General features: G+C 38.6%; 1 protein-coding gene across 2 annotated transcripts in view; it reads right to left on the bottom strand.

Annotated features, from left to right (window-relative positions):
- The window catches only part of SBF2 (SET binding factor 2), a 571,734-nt gene that overhangs the window by 241,127 nt on the left and 316,813 nt on the right, over positions 1-13,794 (bottom strand). The gene's annotated exons all lie outside the window — the stretch shown is intronic.

The following is a 13,794-nucleotide window of genomic DNA, read 5'->3' as shown; positions in this document are numbered from 1 at the left end:
AAATGTCCCAATGAATAAAGTTTAATGAGACTGATGTCATGAAACCGGAAGTATAAATCCAAGCGCCATTCTGAGCCATGTGTGGACGGAGCAGAAGGGAATGTGAATTTCCCCGACGCAGCCATTGATTGGTGAAACAAGAGCCTTGTTGGTTACACCCAGTTCCTTTTCTTTTTCCAGCGTGAGAAGAGCTATAGCAGGAAGATCTACTCATTGTAAGGAGCATGATTGGTTCCTGGTGACATCTATGAAGATAAGTGAACTGTTTTTTGTTCTTGGCTCCCTGTGCACAGTGGTGGCTTTGTTCCCATATTGAAAAATTACATTTGAAAGTTGTGGAGTTTTTTTGCCTATGATACAGAGCAGGACTGGCTTTAAAACTCATTGGGTTGCCGTCCGTATATTGTTGATAAATCGAGGCTTTTTCTCCACTGAGTATAAATGGTTTTTCATGGGGTATCTTCACCACCACTTTGCAATAACAGTTTGATTGGTGATTGAATTTAAATGTCTCTATCATATCTCCCCTTTCCCGCCTTTCCTCTGAAATATACTGTACATATTGATAAAGTGCTGGGAATGTCCCCAACTAACAGCTTAGAAAATGAAATGCATAATACCTAATAAGTTAGATAGGAGCTGAACTTTCACCCGGAACTAAAGCAACCTACTTTTTGGGAGTTTATGCATATGCAAGGATCTGAAATAATAACTCCCTCCCCCCAAAATATCCATGGTGTCCCCTGATATATCTTCATAAGCTGATCAAGTACAACATTTATTAGGGGTATATGGTTTTCATATGCATTCTTTTCATCTGGAAAGTTGGCCAATAGAAATTAGTGTTGGTTTTTTTTTTTTAATGTATGTCACTTTTAGCACTAACTATATCATAGATCATGAATACACAGCCAAATAGTCGTTCCCAGTGTCATTTTGGACTATTATTGTTCCTGTAGCCTCTTATCTTTCCCATACTCTCTCTGGGAATCTGATCCTTTCATTCTTCCACTTGCATGAGTCTGGAGGAAAACTATCAGTGTTCATGACCAGTGACAAAGATTTTCTTCTTTTTCTTTGGAAAATAAATGAAAATTGCCTTATGTGCAATGCAAAACAATAAAAAGTTGAAAGTTACCTAGCAATACTTTAATGAATAGGCAAAACCCTTCATTTCTTTCAACTCATCAAATGAGGCTGTGTCACATTACCATTCCTATTATTCTATGACGTTTACGTTTCAAGCTCAGAATGGTTTAAGAGACACTGAAATTTCATAGGCGGATCCACAGGTTGGCAAACCAGTTAGTTGTGCTTCAATGTATGGAAATCCAAATGATTGTTCTTACTCGCTAATCGTATACTCAAGATTAGTAGCCAAAGAAAAAAAAAAAGACTCGGGTGTCGGACGTTAGATGAATCTTGTCCGGACACCCCTTTGTGAGCTATCATTAGTCTTTTGAGAACCCTTTGTGTTCTTTTCTTCTTTTTTTTTTTTATTGGATTTAATACATTTACATTATCATAAAGATATCAAGGAAAAAAAGGGTTTCCATACAAGATTTCAACACAACAAACAATACAAAAAAACAATCCTTTACAAGCCCACTAAAAGGGGAAACATATTGCTTATTTACTAACTAAGTTTTAAGGAAAAACAAAGAAATGGGTTGAGTTCCAATGAACCCAAATCATTCCCAACTAAATTAGGACATTTTGGACATTCCTACCCTAATTCCTCTTTATCTTTTATTTTCACCAGTTAGTTATGTCATAAATGTAGCATGCACTTCAAAACAGAAGGTGTACGATATTCAGAACCCTTCCTGACACAGTTCACAGCAACTCTTTGAACATTTTGAATTAATATTTCAGTGGTCGGTTACAGTGGCGGCAAGCTTAATAAAAGGATATGAGCCTTGATATAACCCCTTCGGGTGAAACATGTTGGCGGTAGAAGTCCCTGAAAGCATGACCACAATTTTAAGCTAAGTACTTTAACCATTTATACACTCAAGGTGGAAATATTATTTTAAAGTTATAGATGAAAGTTTTGTAGACCTCGTGAGGAAGTAGTACATAAAGCCTGGTACTTCTAAGGATCTTTAAGTATTCTAAGAGTTGCTGTGAAGAGTGTCAGGAGGGGTTCTGAATATCGTATACCTTCTGTTTTGAAGTCTGTGTTATATATACTCTCACAGAAGATCTTTACTCAAACTATTGTGCTATTGGCGAACATATGTATTAGAAAAAATGGAATTCTGCAGCAAACAGGACAGATCAGTGTTTCCCAAGTCAGTCCAGGAGTACCCCCTCCCCCTTGCAAGTTTTCAAGATATCCGCAATGAATATGCATGAGATTGATTTGCACACACCACCACCACCACTGTATGCATATTCATTGTAGACATCCTGAAAATCTAACTGGCGAGGGGGTACTTCAGGACTGCCTTGGGAAACACTGGGATAGATACCAATGTTGCAATAGTTCTTATGAGATGAAAGATGCGGTTGACAGGATACAACAATACCAATTTTCAGTAACTGTTAAGCAACACTGGATAAAGGCAGTCTGCATGGTGGCGCCACAAAAGAAACAAACTACTGTTTATGCAACAGGGCCTTGTTTTTAGAAGCCCCTATTTCCTGTATGCAGATGTAAATAAGACAGTTATGCTATTTACTAGCTTTTCCACAAAATCATTTGGAAATTTTGTTACAGTGAGTAAAGGAATAATTATTTGGGGGATCTTACTATGCAGGCACTAATGGAGACAAGAATGCCAGTCCCTCCTCCCCCTCGTGTCTCAGCACATCTGAGTTTCTTTAGCTGAAATGCCATGCATGTTTCAGAATACTGTCATGAGGCCCACGGCAATAAAGTTCAACATACTCGAGGCTGTAATCTTCTCCCAAGGAAATGGTTGGGATGCCAAGATGCCTTTTCACAGCAGGGCTTCATTCTCAACGGGTCGGTCCAAACCTTAAACTACACCAGCTGTGACATGAAGTTGCACATACAAGGTATTTTTATTTCAGAAAGACTATTTTTAAAAAAAAAAAAATCAATTGTTAAGTATATTACAAAGGTAACATGACTAAGGAAGGCAAAATGTTATCAAACATTAATAACGAGGAAAGTTAGAGATCATCATTATTTAACAAGATGTTTACATATTACTGCGTACTCTACGTCTGAAACTCGTGGCCCGTTGACAGCACGAACACGTTGATGACAAACATTGATGCAAAATATTTGCAGCCCACTTTAAAGACATCCTTGAGTTACAGAACAATGGAAAAAATCTATGAGCTAATTGCTTAGACGTTGGAATACTTTTAACATTCCAGGAGACTCCAGTTGTAATCCATTAGGACATCAGTTCATAAACATATATCATCCAATATTCCTCCAGACGCAGCCAAATCTATACGAAACTCAAGGAAGCTTAACTTTTAAAAAGATACAGAATAAAATGAACATTGAGTTTCTTACACTGGCATTCAGGCCTGACTCAGTGGGCTATGCAAGATACAATATTCATATCTAGAAACTAAACTGGTTCATGCCATCTTTAAGATATTAAATTACGCATACATTTACTCTCAAAAGGATGCTGGGACTGCGTGTGCAATTGCCCTTGTCTGACACTCGGATTTATGTGCCTAAATACGAGTGTCAGACAAGGGATAGGCAATGTAAGCTCAGGGGTAGGCAATTCCCATCCTCAAGACGAGCCACAGGCAGGTCAGGTTTTCAGGATCTCCACCATGAGATAGATTTGCATGCACTGCCTCCTTGAGATGCAAATCTATCTCACGCATATGTATTGTGATATCCTGAAAAGCTGACCTGGCTCTGGCTCTCGAGGACCGGAATTGCCTACCCCTGGGCTAGCTCAACGACTGTGCATAAATGCTAGTATACTATTAAGTGCACTCCTGCTAGGCAATGTCCCTCCCAGGTTCACACCCCCTGCAATAGATTTTCTGTAATTGCAGTTAGTGCCAATCAAATCCAATTATAGTCAATATTGGTTAATGTCAATTACCTGCTGATTATTAAGTTATGCACACAACAGACCCTTTGAATGCTAGGCAAGTTTACAGAATTACCGTATTTTCACTCATATACCGCGCACCCGTGACGTCAGAGAAAGGGCGGGACCGCCGGAAGAGGAAGCAGCGCAGACGCAGGGCTCAGAGAAGGGGCGGGACCGCCGGCAGAGGAAGTAGCAGGACAACGGTAGGCAGCTTCTTCATGATGGGGGGGGGGGTGCGAGCGGTCCTTCGGGGTGGGGGTGCGGGTGTGAGCGGTCCTTCGGGGTGGGGGTACGAGCGGTCCTGCGGGGTGAATCGGATGTCGGGGGTGGGGGAACTATGAAAAAAAAAAATTTGGACAATGCGCTCACGAATATAACGCGCATGGTTATATTCGGTTTGTAAAATCGTGTATAATGCGCGCGTTATATGCGTGAAAATACGGTAGATGGACATTGTGCCACGTTTCAATAAGGACTCAACAGAGAAAATGATGGCAAAGACCATAAGGCCTATCAGCACATCTGAGTTTCAGAACCTTCGCGGACCAAGCAAACAAACAACAAAACTGGCTAGACAACATTAATAAAGCTAGACTGACCTACAACGCTTTTAGAAAACTCATAAAAACTGCCTTATTCGACAGATATATCACCTAAACAGAATCTTCACCGAACACTTTTTTCTTTTCTCGTTCCCAATATGCCCCTTCTGACATCCTAATCAAACCGTATTTTGTAATTCGGGACCTTTCTTCTAATATGTCCCCTCTGAAAATTCTTAAACTGTATATTGAAATTTTCGCTGTATTTTTTGTAATCCGTGACCTTTTCCTAACAGGCCCTCTCAGAAATTTCTTAGCAAACTATATATTTTATATATTCGCTTAGCAAACTGTACAGTTTACATTTCCGCTTTCTTAAAGTTTCTGTACTCTATATTTCCTCTGACTATCTGCATATTGTAACTCGCTGAATGTCCAGCTCTCTTGAATGTAAACCGCCTAGAAGTCACAAGATTGTGGCGGTATAGAAGAATAAAGTTATTATTATTATTATTTACCTATTCACACCAACTAAAAAGCTCTACAATCCTTTCTCCTCCTTTACAAATCTCTTGAATTCAGATATAGTTCTCTTGTTCATCTTCTCTCCTAGGAAAATATTCCGTGCATCCACATCCCCTTCTATTACGGAATCTTTCCTTATATTAGTCTTGAGTTCATTCCCTTTTACCTTCATCCTATGCTCTAGTCAACTCAGGGATCAGAGATCTCAGCTTGGGGGTCTAATCTAGGGACTTTTTGCTGGCAAAGCACAGTATTACAACCAAGTCATTAGAGATTTTATACTTTTTTACAATTATGTAAAAGGCTCCTACTACTGAAAGCAATAGCATATAAGTCAGATTTTTCTACTCCATGACTACCTGTGATTCTAACCAACATGAAATTTGGGAGTTACATGTATGGGTTCCTTTTTCCAGTATTACTCATTAAGAAAGCATTTTAACAGCACATTTCTCTTTTACAGTGGGTCTCTGAATAATATGAACAAATTCCTTCTTCAAAAAGCTTGAAGTACTGTTAGTTATTCTCTGATCAGCAATAAAGACAGATGAAAAGTGCTGCTATGAAGTAAAGTATCAGCAGATAGGTCTGTGAGTTTGTTAGTCCCCTCAAAGAACCTGTTTGAAGAGTGCAAATAGAATGAAAGCAGTGGTCTCAAACTTAAACTCTATGCAGGGCCACATTTGGATTTGGAGGGCCTCAGAAAAAATAGTTCATGTCTTATTAAAGAAATGACAGTTTTGCATGAGGTAAAACTCTTTATAGTGTATAAATCTTTCCTTTTGGCTAAGTCTTCATAATAGCTAAAGAGACATATGATCAAAAAACTGTTTTTATTTTACTTTTGTGATTATGATAAATATAGCGAGGGCCTCAAAATAGTACCTGGCCGGCTGCATGTGGCCCCTGGGCCATGAATTTGAGACCACTGAATTATTTATTATTTTTATCTCTATTTTGTTTACTTTAATTATTATTTTAATTCTACCTTTAAATTATTTATTCATTACTTGTTGGAATATTTCATTTCTATCTCTATCTCTACCTCTGTCTTTTTATTTTTATTTTTCATACTGTTTCTTCAGGTACTTTAGTTAGATTCTGAACCTCTAGGACAGGGAATTTCCAAGTACCTATCTTATTTATTTAGTTTTTATTTATTGTATCTTTAATGCATCATTTTTGTAAACCGCTTAGAAACCTCACGGTTATTAGCGGTATATAAGAATTAAATTAAATTAAAGTGTACCAGAGGGAAGCTGAGGAACAGGCTAGGAAAAAATTGCCCTTTGGAGTCATATTGCATGCAAGTCAGATGCAATCAACAACCCCAAATTCCACCAGTCTTCTGCAATAAAATGTTAAGATTGCACACACAGTTGCTGTTTATTAAAATCAAATTCTCTGAGTGAAAAAAATTTCCTCCTAATGGTTTGAAAAGTATTTCCCTGTAACTGCATGAAGTGTTCCCTAGTCTTTGTAATTTTTGATGGAGTGACAAATCTACTCCATTCAGGATTTTGTAGATTTCAATCATATCTCCCTTCAGCTGTCTCTTTTCCAAGTTGAAGAGCTCTAACCGTTTTAGTCTTTCCTCATATGAGAGGAGTTCCATCCCCTTTACCATCTTGGTCGCTCTTCTTTGAACCTTTTCTAATGCCACTATATCTTTCTTGAGATAAGGAGACCAGAATTTGCGACAATACTCCAGATGAAGTCGCACCATTGAGTGATACAGGGGCATTATAACATTCCTAGTCTTGTTAAACATCCATTTTTTAATGATTCCTAGCAAACTGCTTGCTTTTTTGGCCGCCGCCGCACATTGGATGGAAGGTTTCATCGTATTGTCTACGATGATCCTTTTCTTGGGCGCTAATCCCCAAGGTGGACCCTAGCATCTGGTAACTGATTCAGGTTATCCTTCCCAATGTGCATCTATCATTAGGACGCCCAGTCTTCCAATTTCCTAAGGTCCGCCTGTAATTTTTCACAATCCGCATGCGTTTTAACAACTTTGAACAATTTAATCACCTCACTCATCGTTCCAATTTCCAGATCATTTACAAATAAGTTAAACAGAACTGGTCCTAGTACAGACACCTGCGGCAAACCACTGTTTACCCTCGTTGAAAATAAACGGCACTTGCTATACAACAATATTTTCTGTAACAGCCCCCACAATCTGGAACTCTCTACCTTTACACAGTAGATCCGAAACTAACTTAGAGAAATTCAAAGGCACCTTAAAATGTTTTTTATTCAAAGATCAAAGAACAAAGGACTTGTGTTTAGAAGAAAGTCTATTGTGAATTACAGAACTCTCAGATACCTGTGCCGTTGACTCATAGTGAATTTCACCAAACAGCTTTTAAAGGTCTAAGATATCATTCACTGAGTTCTGTGTTTTCAAAGTGCAAATGCTTAGTGCAAATAACTCAAAATAAAGTGCTACTGTGTAAATACTATATAAATATTGAAAGACAGCACTTATCTTAAAACGCTGTCAATTCTGCTGTACTGCCTAAAAAGCCCAACGGGACCCGTTTCGCCGTATCTTCGGCTTCTTCAAGGGTCTTGCTTTAGGTGGGCAGCTCTACTCCACAGCAAACTGGCAAAAAAATGACGCCAAGTACCCTTTATATATCTCCTACTAGCCTTATCCTGTTTCTTTTCTTTCTTTTAACAGAATCTTAGCAGCACAAAATGTGTCTTCCCCTCCATTTTTTTTGTTCCTTATATGTTTCATTTCTTAAATTTATTGTAGTTCCTACCTCCCTATTTTTATTAATATTATACTTTCGCCTAGAATTTTGATAGGCGTGTAATCAAATTTTAAATAAACTATGAAACTATTCTCCTCCATTGAGAAAAATGACCATTTACCCCTACCCTCTGTTTTCTATCCGATAACCAATTCCTAATCCACAACTGAACTTTGCCACCTATCCCATGACTCTAATTTTCTCAGGAATCTCTCATGAGGAACTTTATCAAAAGCTTTCTGAAAATCTAGATATACTATATCAACTGGCTCATCTTTATCCACATGTTTATTCACACCTTGAAAGAAGTCAAGCAAATTGGTGCGTACCTATGGTGGCCCTTTATAGTATGTGGTAGAACAGAAAAGCATGTCCCAGGATCACTCTAAATATTGACCTGCAGCACATGAAAAGAGGCAGCAAACCAAACATCTCCAAATGAGAGATTTGCATATAATGAAAGTGACGGGCATGCAAATCTGCCCCATGCATATCATTAGGGCTATCTTGAAAACCTGACTGGCTGATGGTCCTGCAGGATAGGGTTGGGACCACTGATTTAGATGAAGTGGCCAATGTGAGTGTAAACCTATTTTCAGGATATCATCCCAATTGTAAATCCAATTTTTTTAATTGAAATTGGTAAAGTTTTGACAAAGTTATGCAGAAAGCAAACCTTGCATAGTTGTTTTTTTTTTTTTTTTAAACTTATGGCCTCTTTTACAAAGCCGTGCTAGAGGCTGCACTGCGCTAACGTCCCCAAAGCCCATAGAGATTTAAAGGGCTTCAGGGCTTTGCCGCACGGCTTTCTAAAAGAAGCCGTTAGTGTATAGTCCTAACTTTGCATATGACTGATGCTTCAGAACAAGGATTAACTGTTTGCAATTCCATACAGATCTAGGACAACTTGGATTTACGGGTTCTTTCTTTTACATAGTACATCAGTGAAACATTTGGTATGACTAGAAGTCAAAATTAGTAGATTATACCTAGATTTATATTGTGAGACATCAGGTTTAACAGTGCAACCAAGCTACAGCAGGAAGCAGAAAAATAAACGGTCTTCTGTTATCATGCCCCAAAAGCAACAGTTATCCCCAGGGGGGGTCTCTGTGACTGGCAAAATGTTATAAATTCTTCTTGTTTGCTTTATCGAGGTTAGCTTCTGCTCTGACAATTTATGTGGTGGCTTGTACAATTTCCATGTGAAGTTTCTCCAGTCACCCTTAGGAACATTTGTAAAATACTTTACCTTTGATAACAAACATAGTAGTGAGAGAAAAGAAAAAAGCATTTTAAAATTATTTTCTATTCGCCTACAAATACCTAAAAAAAATGGTGTCAGAATCACACCTATACAGGTGCCTTATGATGCCTAATGCCACTGTAGGTGTGGATAACACATCAAAGGTAGGTGCCGGAAATGTAAGTCTTGAAAACCCTGACCTCCATTTCCTTCGCCTACCTTTTCTGGAGGCATGATTGACATGCGATCCGTGGCTGCTTTTAAGGCGGCCACCAATGGCGCCATTTATTTTCATTGTATGATGTACATAAGGAAAACACTAGTTCCACTAATATCTCCACAGTGCTGTGTTTATGCTTCAGTATAGAAAGGAAATCCAGGAACAATTTTGGTCTACTAATCGAAAGTGTAAGATCCACAACTTTCTAACATACTCATTGGAATCAAACAGATTTTATACTTCCAAATGAAATAGTAATTTGTGTACACTATGAGATGTTTTCTTATTACTTATTGCTCATTTTGAATTGAGAGTTTATATTTTATTCCATCCTTTAGTGTCTTCCCCGACCTTGAAAAAGTAATCTAAACGCGTCAGAGAGAAAGAGGGGGGAACAAGTCAATGCTGGAGCAATATGATTAAGCTAAGTTTACGTTTTGCACTTTGCACTAAGCACTTTATAGTAAAAGTTTTATAAAAGTTTAAAAAGGAAAAAAGTAAATGAACTAAAGTTTGAAACACTGTGATGTTGGATACTAATGAGGATTGCAGCTGTTACACTCACGGCAATCTGAAGATCATTAAAACAGAACAGTGATTTTTTTGTACCAGCATAAACCAACCAGTTGCTATGTATTAATTGGTTTTAATTGTGTTATATTTAAGAACTGTGAAACTGATAGAAATTGTGGGAGTTGTTATACAATGGCACAAATAAGCCCACATGTAAATAGCGGTACGGTATTGTAAAATTGGCATTCAGCATGCATACAGTATGCAACCACTCTAAAATGGCCTCCAATATTTAATAAGCAAAGCACTAAAATACATTGCTTTTCATTTAAAAAAAACATTAGCATTAATTATAGTCCTAAAATACATCGCTTTGAGCTTCAGAAAAAGTATGCGTACATTTTTATGGGAAACTGGAATATTACCCAGAAAAAAAGAATTAAAATCTTCATCCAGGACTGCTATAAAAGTGCCTGCTTTGCAAGACCACTCCAAGTAATTAAAATAAATTGTACTATTCTTGTTCTAAGACATCAGATGATCAGATAAATAAACTTTCTTTTTCCTGTTCTTCCTAGAAATGATTGTGTACTGTCAAATTCTAAACACTCTCAAAACAAAATATTATCAATGGAAATTACTCACAGTCTGTTTAAAATCTCCCTCAGAAAACAAGAAAAACCTTTTACTTTTTTCAGATGTCACCTTAGATCCCTGCTGGCTTCTAGGTCTATAGCACAGATTAAGATTAATTACTAAATGCTTCTAAGCAGACTAAATTATCTAAATGAAGGCTGAAAAGCAAGTTCCACATATTTTATCAATGTGCTGGAATTGGCTGTCTAGCATGGAGTCGTATTGTTTTTATTAAAGACTATCTTGTGGGTAGGATTTTTTTTCTGTTGCTATGGATGTTGACGTTAGGTCTTGGTCCGAATCACGAGGCCTAGTTAGGAACAATCTACAGCATTTTCCCTCTTGCTGTTCTTGAGTATAGCAGTGCCTCTTTTAAAAAGATGCTCACCAAGGAGGAACTCTACAGAGCTGCTCACTATTGACTTTAGAAGGAAGAGCAAGATGAGAGCCTCAGACTCAGAGGAAGATTGCAACCACACTAGTATCAAACGGAATCAATACACCTTCAAAACTAATGGATCTGGGTGGAATCGTATTGTATACTAGTGCACTCAAAAAAATGTTTTGTAAAGGGAAAAAGACTTCAAGCACCCACGGCTGTCTGATGTTAGAACTTGTCTTAACAGACTAGCCTTGTGTGAGCTATCATCAGTCAAAAACCCTTCTTTTTTCTTTAAATTATTAAAGTTTTTTAATTTATTATTTTCCTATTATGTGCACATGTTAAATTCTTTGTTTCGTTCAATAATTTATTTAGGGAACCTTGACCCTAGATAGCTAATACTTAGCTTGGGTTTTTAGTGACCAAGCCAAAAGGTGCTCAATGGAGCGTCCCCGTTTACTGGGCACGGTCTGTATATAGCCGTTTGAGGGAGGATGGGCTGGAGAGGGCTTCAATGGCTGGGAGGGTGTAGATGGGCTGGAGTAGGTTTTGACGGAGATTTCGGCAGTTGGAACCCAAGCACAGTACCGGGTAGAGCTTTGGATTCTTGCCCAGAAATAGCTAAGAAGAAAAAATTTAAATTGAATCAGGTTGGGCAGACTGGATGGACCATTCGGATCTTTATCTGCCGTCATCTACTATGTTACTATGTTCTTTCTTCAAAGAGCTTCGTCAGGAGATTGGTACCCTATTTCTCTACAACTATAGAGTTTGTTTCAACGTCCTCGGTTAAAGTGAAAGACTAAATAGAATGCCGTCTCTGTGTGTGCTTCTTGTTGCTCTTGCTTACTGTCAACATTTTAGCTCCAAACAGCTGAACAGCCTAAAAACAAACATCTAGTTCGGTTGAGCGCTGAACCGTTCCATTCAAAATGTTACCCCAAAAAAGAAAAATCCCAGTTGGAAAATGCATGACACAATGGCATAACAACATAATAAATGACAGCAGATAAAGACCTGAACTGTCCATCCAGTCTGCCCTATAATTACATGCTTACAATTTCATGATTTTTTTTCTTTGTTTCTTCTGGCCCATAGACCTTAGAAGTTCACTTGGTACTGTACTTGAGTTGCCGTTGAAGCTTACTCCAGCCTATCTAAACCATCTCCTTTGTGGATTCAGACCCGTGAAAGTTTGCCCATTCATATTCTAGTTAGAGATCCTTTGGGTTTATCCCATGCTTTTTTGAATTCTGTTACCATTATACTGTTTTTAAGAAGCGACCCAATTCCTAATGTTTTATCCCTTTTCCCTCTCTTTTCTTTCAACCAACTCCTAACAATGTAACTCTACCCCCCCCCTTTTCTCCTTCAACCCCCACTTTCATGTTTGTATTTGTAAAGTCTTTAATGTGCACTTTTCCCCCTTTTATAAGTATTATTTTAATTCTTTATTTTAACATAGCATTGTAAACCGGCTAGATACTTGTTGATGGTCGGTATATTAAAAATAACAAAAGTTGAAAGTTGAAACTATTGTTTAAGAAAGTTAGTATAATAAGTTGATAAAAGCATTGGTCATATTTAGTAGTCAGATTTATGAGTATACATGTGAGATTTTGGTTTTATTTATTTTTTTTAAACAAAAGAGTATTTACCATGTTCCTGACCTTAAAAGAATGCTCAGGTAGTTCAAAGCATCTCAATTATAAAAAAGATAATGGTTTATTTTACCTGGGCAGTAGCTGAATATTGGCCCCTTACTTCCTTACAGCTTAATGAAAGAGTTAGTGAAATAAACAAATTCTTCTACTTGTACTAAACTAGAAGTATACAACAGGGCAACCTGGAAATAGAGAGTTGCACGGGGACAGAAATCCCACCCATCCCCGCCCATCCCCGCCAGGATCCTCTCCGTCCCCCCCCATCCCCACCAGGATCCTCTCCGTCCCCGCTAGGATCCTCTCCGTCCTCACCCGTCCCCATCAGGATCCTCTCCGTCCCCACCCATCCCCGCAAGGCATTACCTCCATCCCTGCCCGTCCCCATAAAAAGCAGCAATTATTTCTGAATGGATCATCAATTCCACAGTTTCTTTTGTGTTTGCGCTGCTGTTTTCCTTGTGGAATCTCTTTGGTGGAACCCTTTTTTTGTTTTCTGTTCAGGTAATTAACTTATAAACCCCCTCTTTTACGAAGGCTGACTTGTCCATTATATCATATGGACGAACCCTGCTTCCAAAGCCTTCCATCCCCGTGGGAGTCCCATTGGCTAGAGGGGGGTCCCCGTGGGAGTCCCACGAGCCAGAAGGGGGTCCCCGTGGGAGTCCTGTGGGTTAGGGGGGATTTCCGCGATCCCCGTTCCCGTGAAGACCTCTACCTGGAAAGAAAAGAAATTTTTTAAACTGTGGGGCCCAATTTTGAAAATCTAATTACACCTGCTTCATCACAGCAAGTTGAAATCATTCCAGCTGGGGAAAGAATAAACTTTTAGCAAAATCAGTTGTAAGGCTTATAAGAAAAGAAGAAACTGTGAAACAACCGGTACTAATTAGGACATGTGCGGAGAGCTGCCCGCATGCCTAAATTGTCTTGCACACAACTCAAAAGGAAGCGGGGCATGGGTGAGTTAGAGGCATTCACAAAATTTGAGCATAGTGTTACATGCCCAACTTCTGTGCCAGAATTTACAGCAGGTTTTAAATTCTTGCGTCCAAAGTTCTCAGCCTGGAGTGCTCTTTATATGCAGAATAGCACTTAGCAATGATTTTCCCCTGTGACACTTACTGAACCAGGCTTCATACTTGCATGCAAAAGCATGTGGGACAAAGGAGGAAGTATTGTGGCCCCATAGGTCATATGATATTTACCTGCCATTACAGTCTATGGGCTAGATTCACTAAGGCCATGGATCAGATCCGAT

Source organism: Geotrypetes seraphini, chromosome 19 (assembly GCF_902459505.1).
Source record: "Geotrypetes seraphini chromosome 19, aGeoSer1.1, whole genome shotgun sequence".
NCBI lineage: Eukaryota > Metazoa > Chordata > Amphibia > Gymnophiona > Dermophiidae > Geotrypetes > Geotrypetes seraphini.
This window is presented reverse-complemented; position numbering and strand designations above follow the sequence as displayed.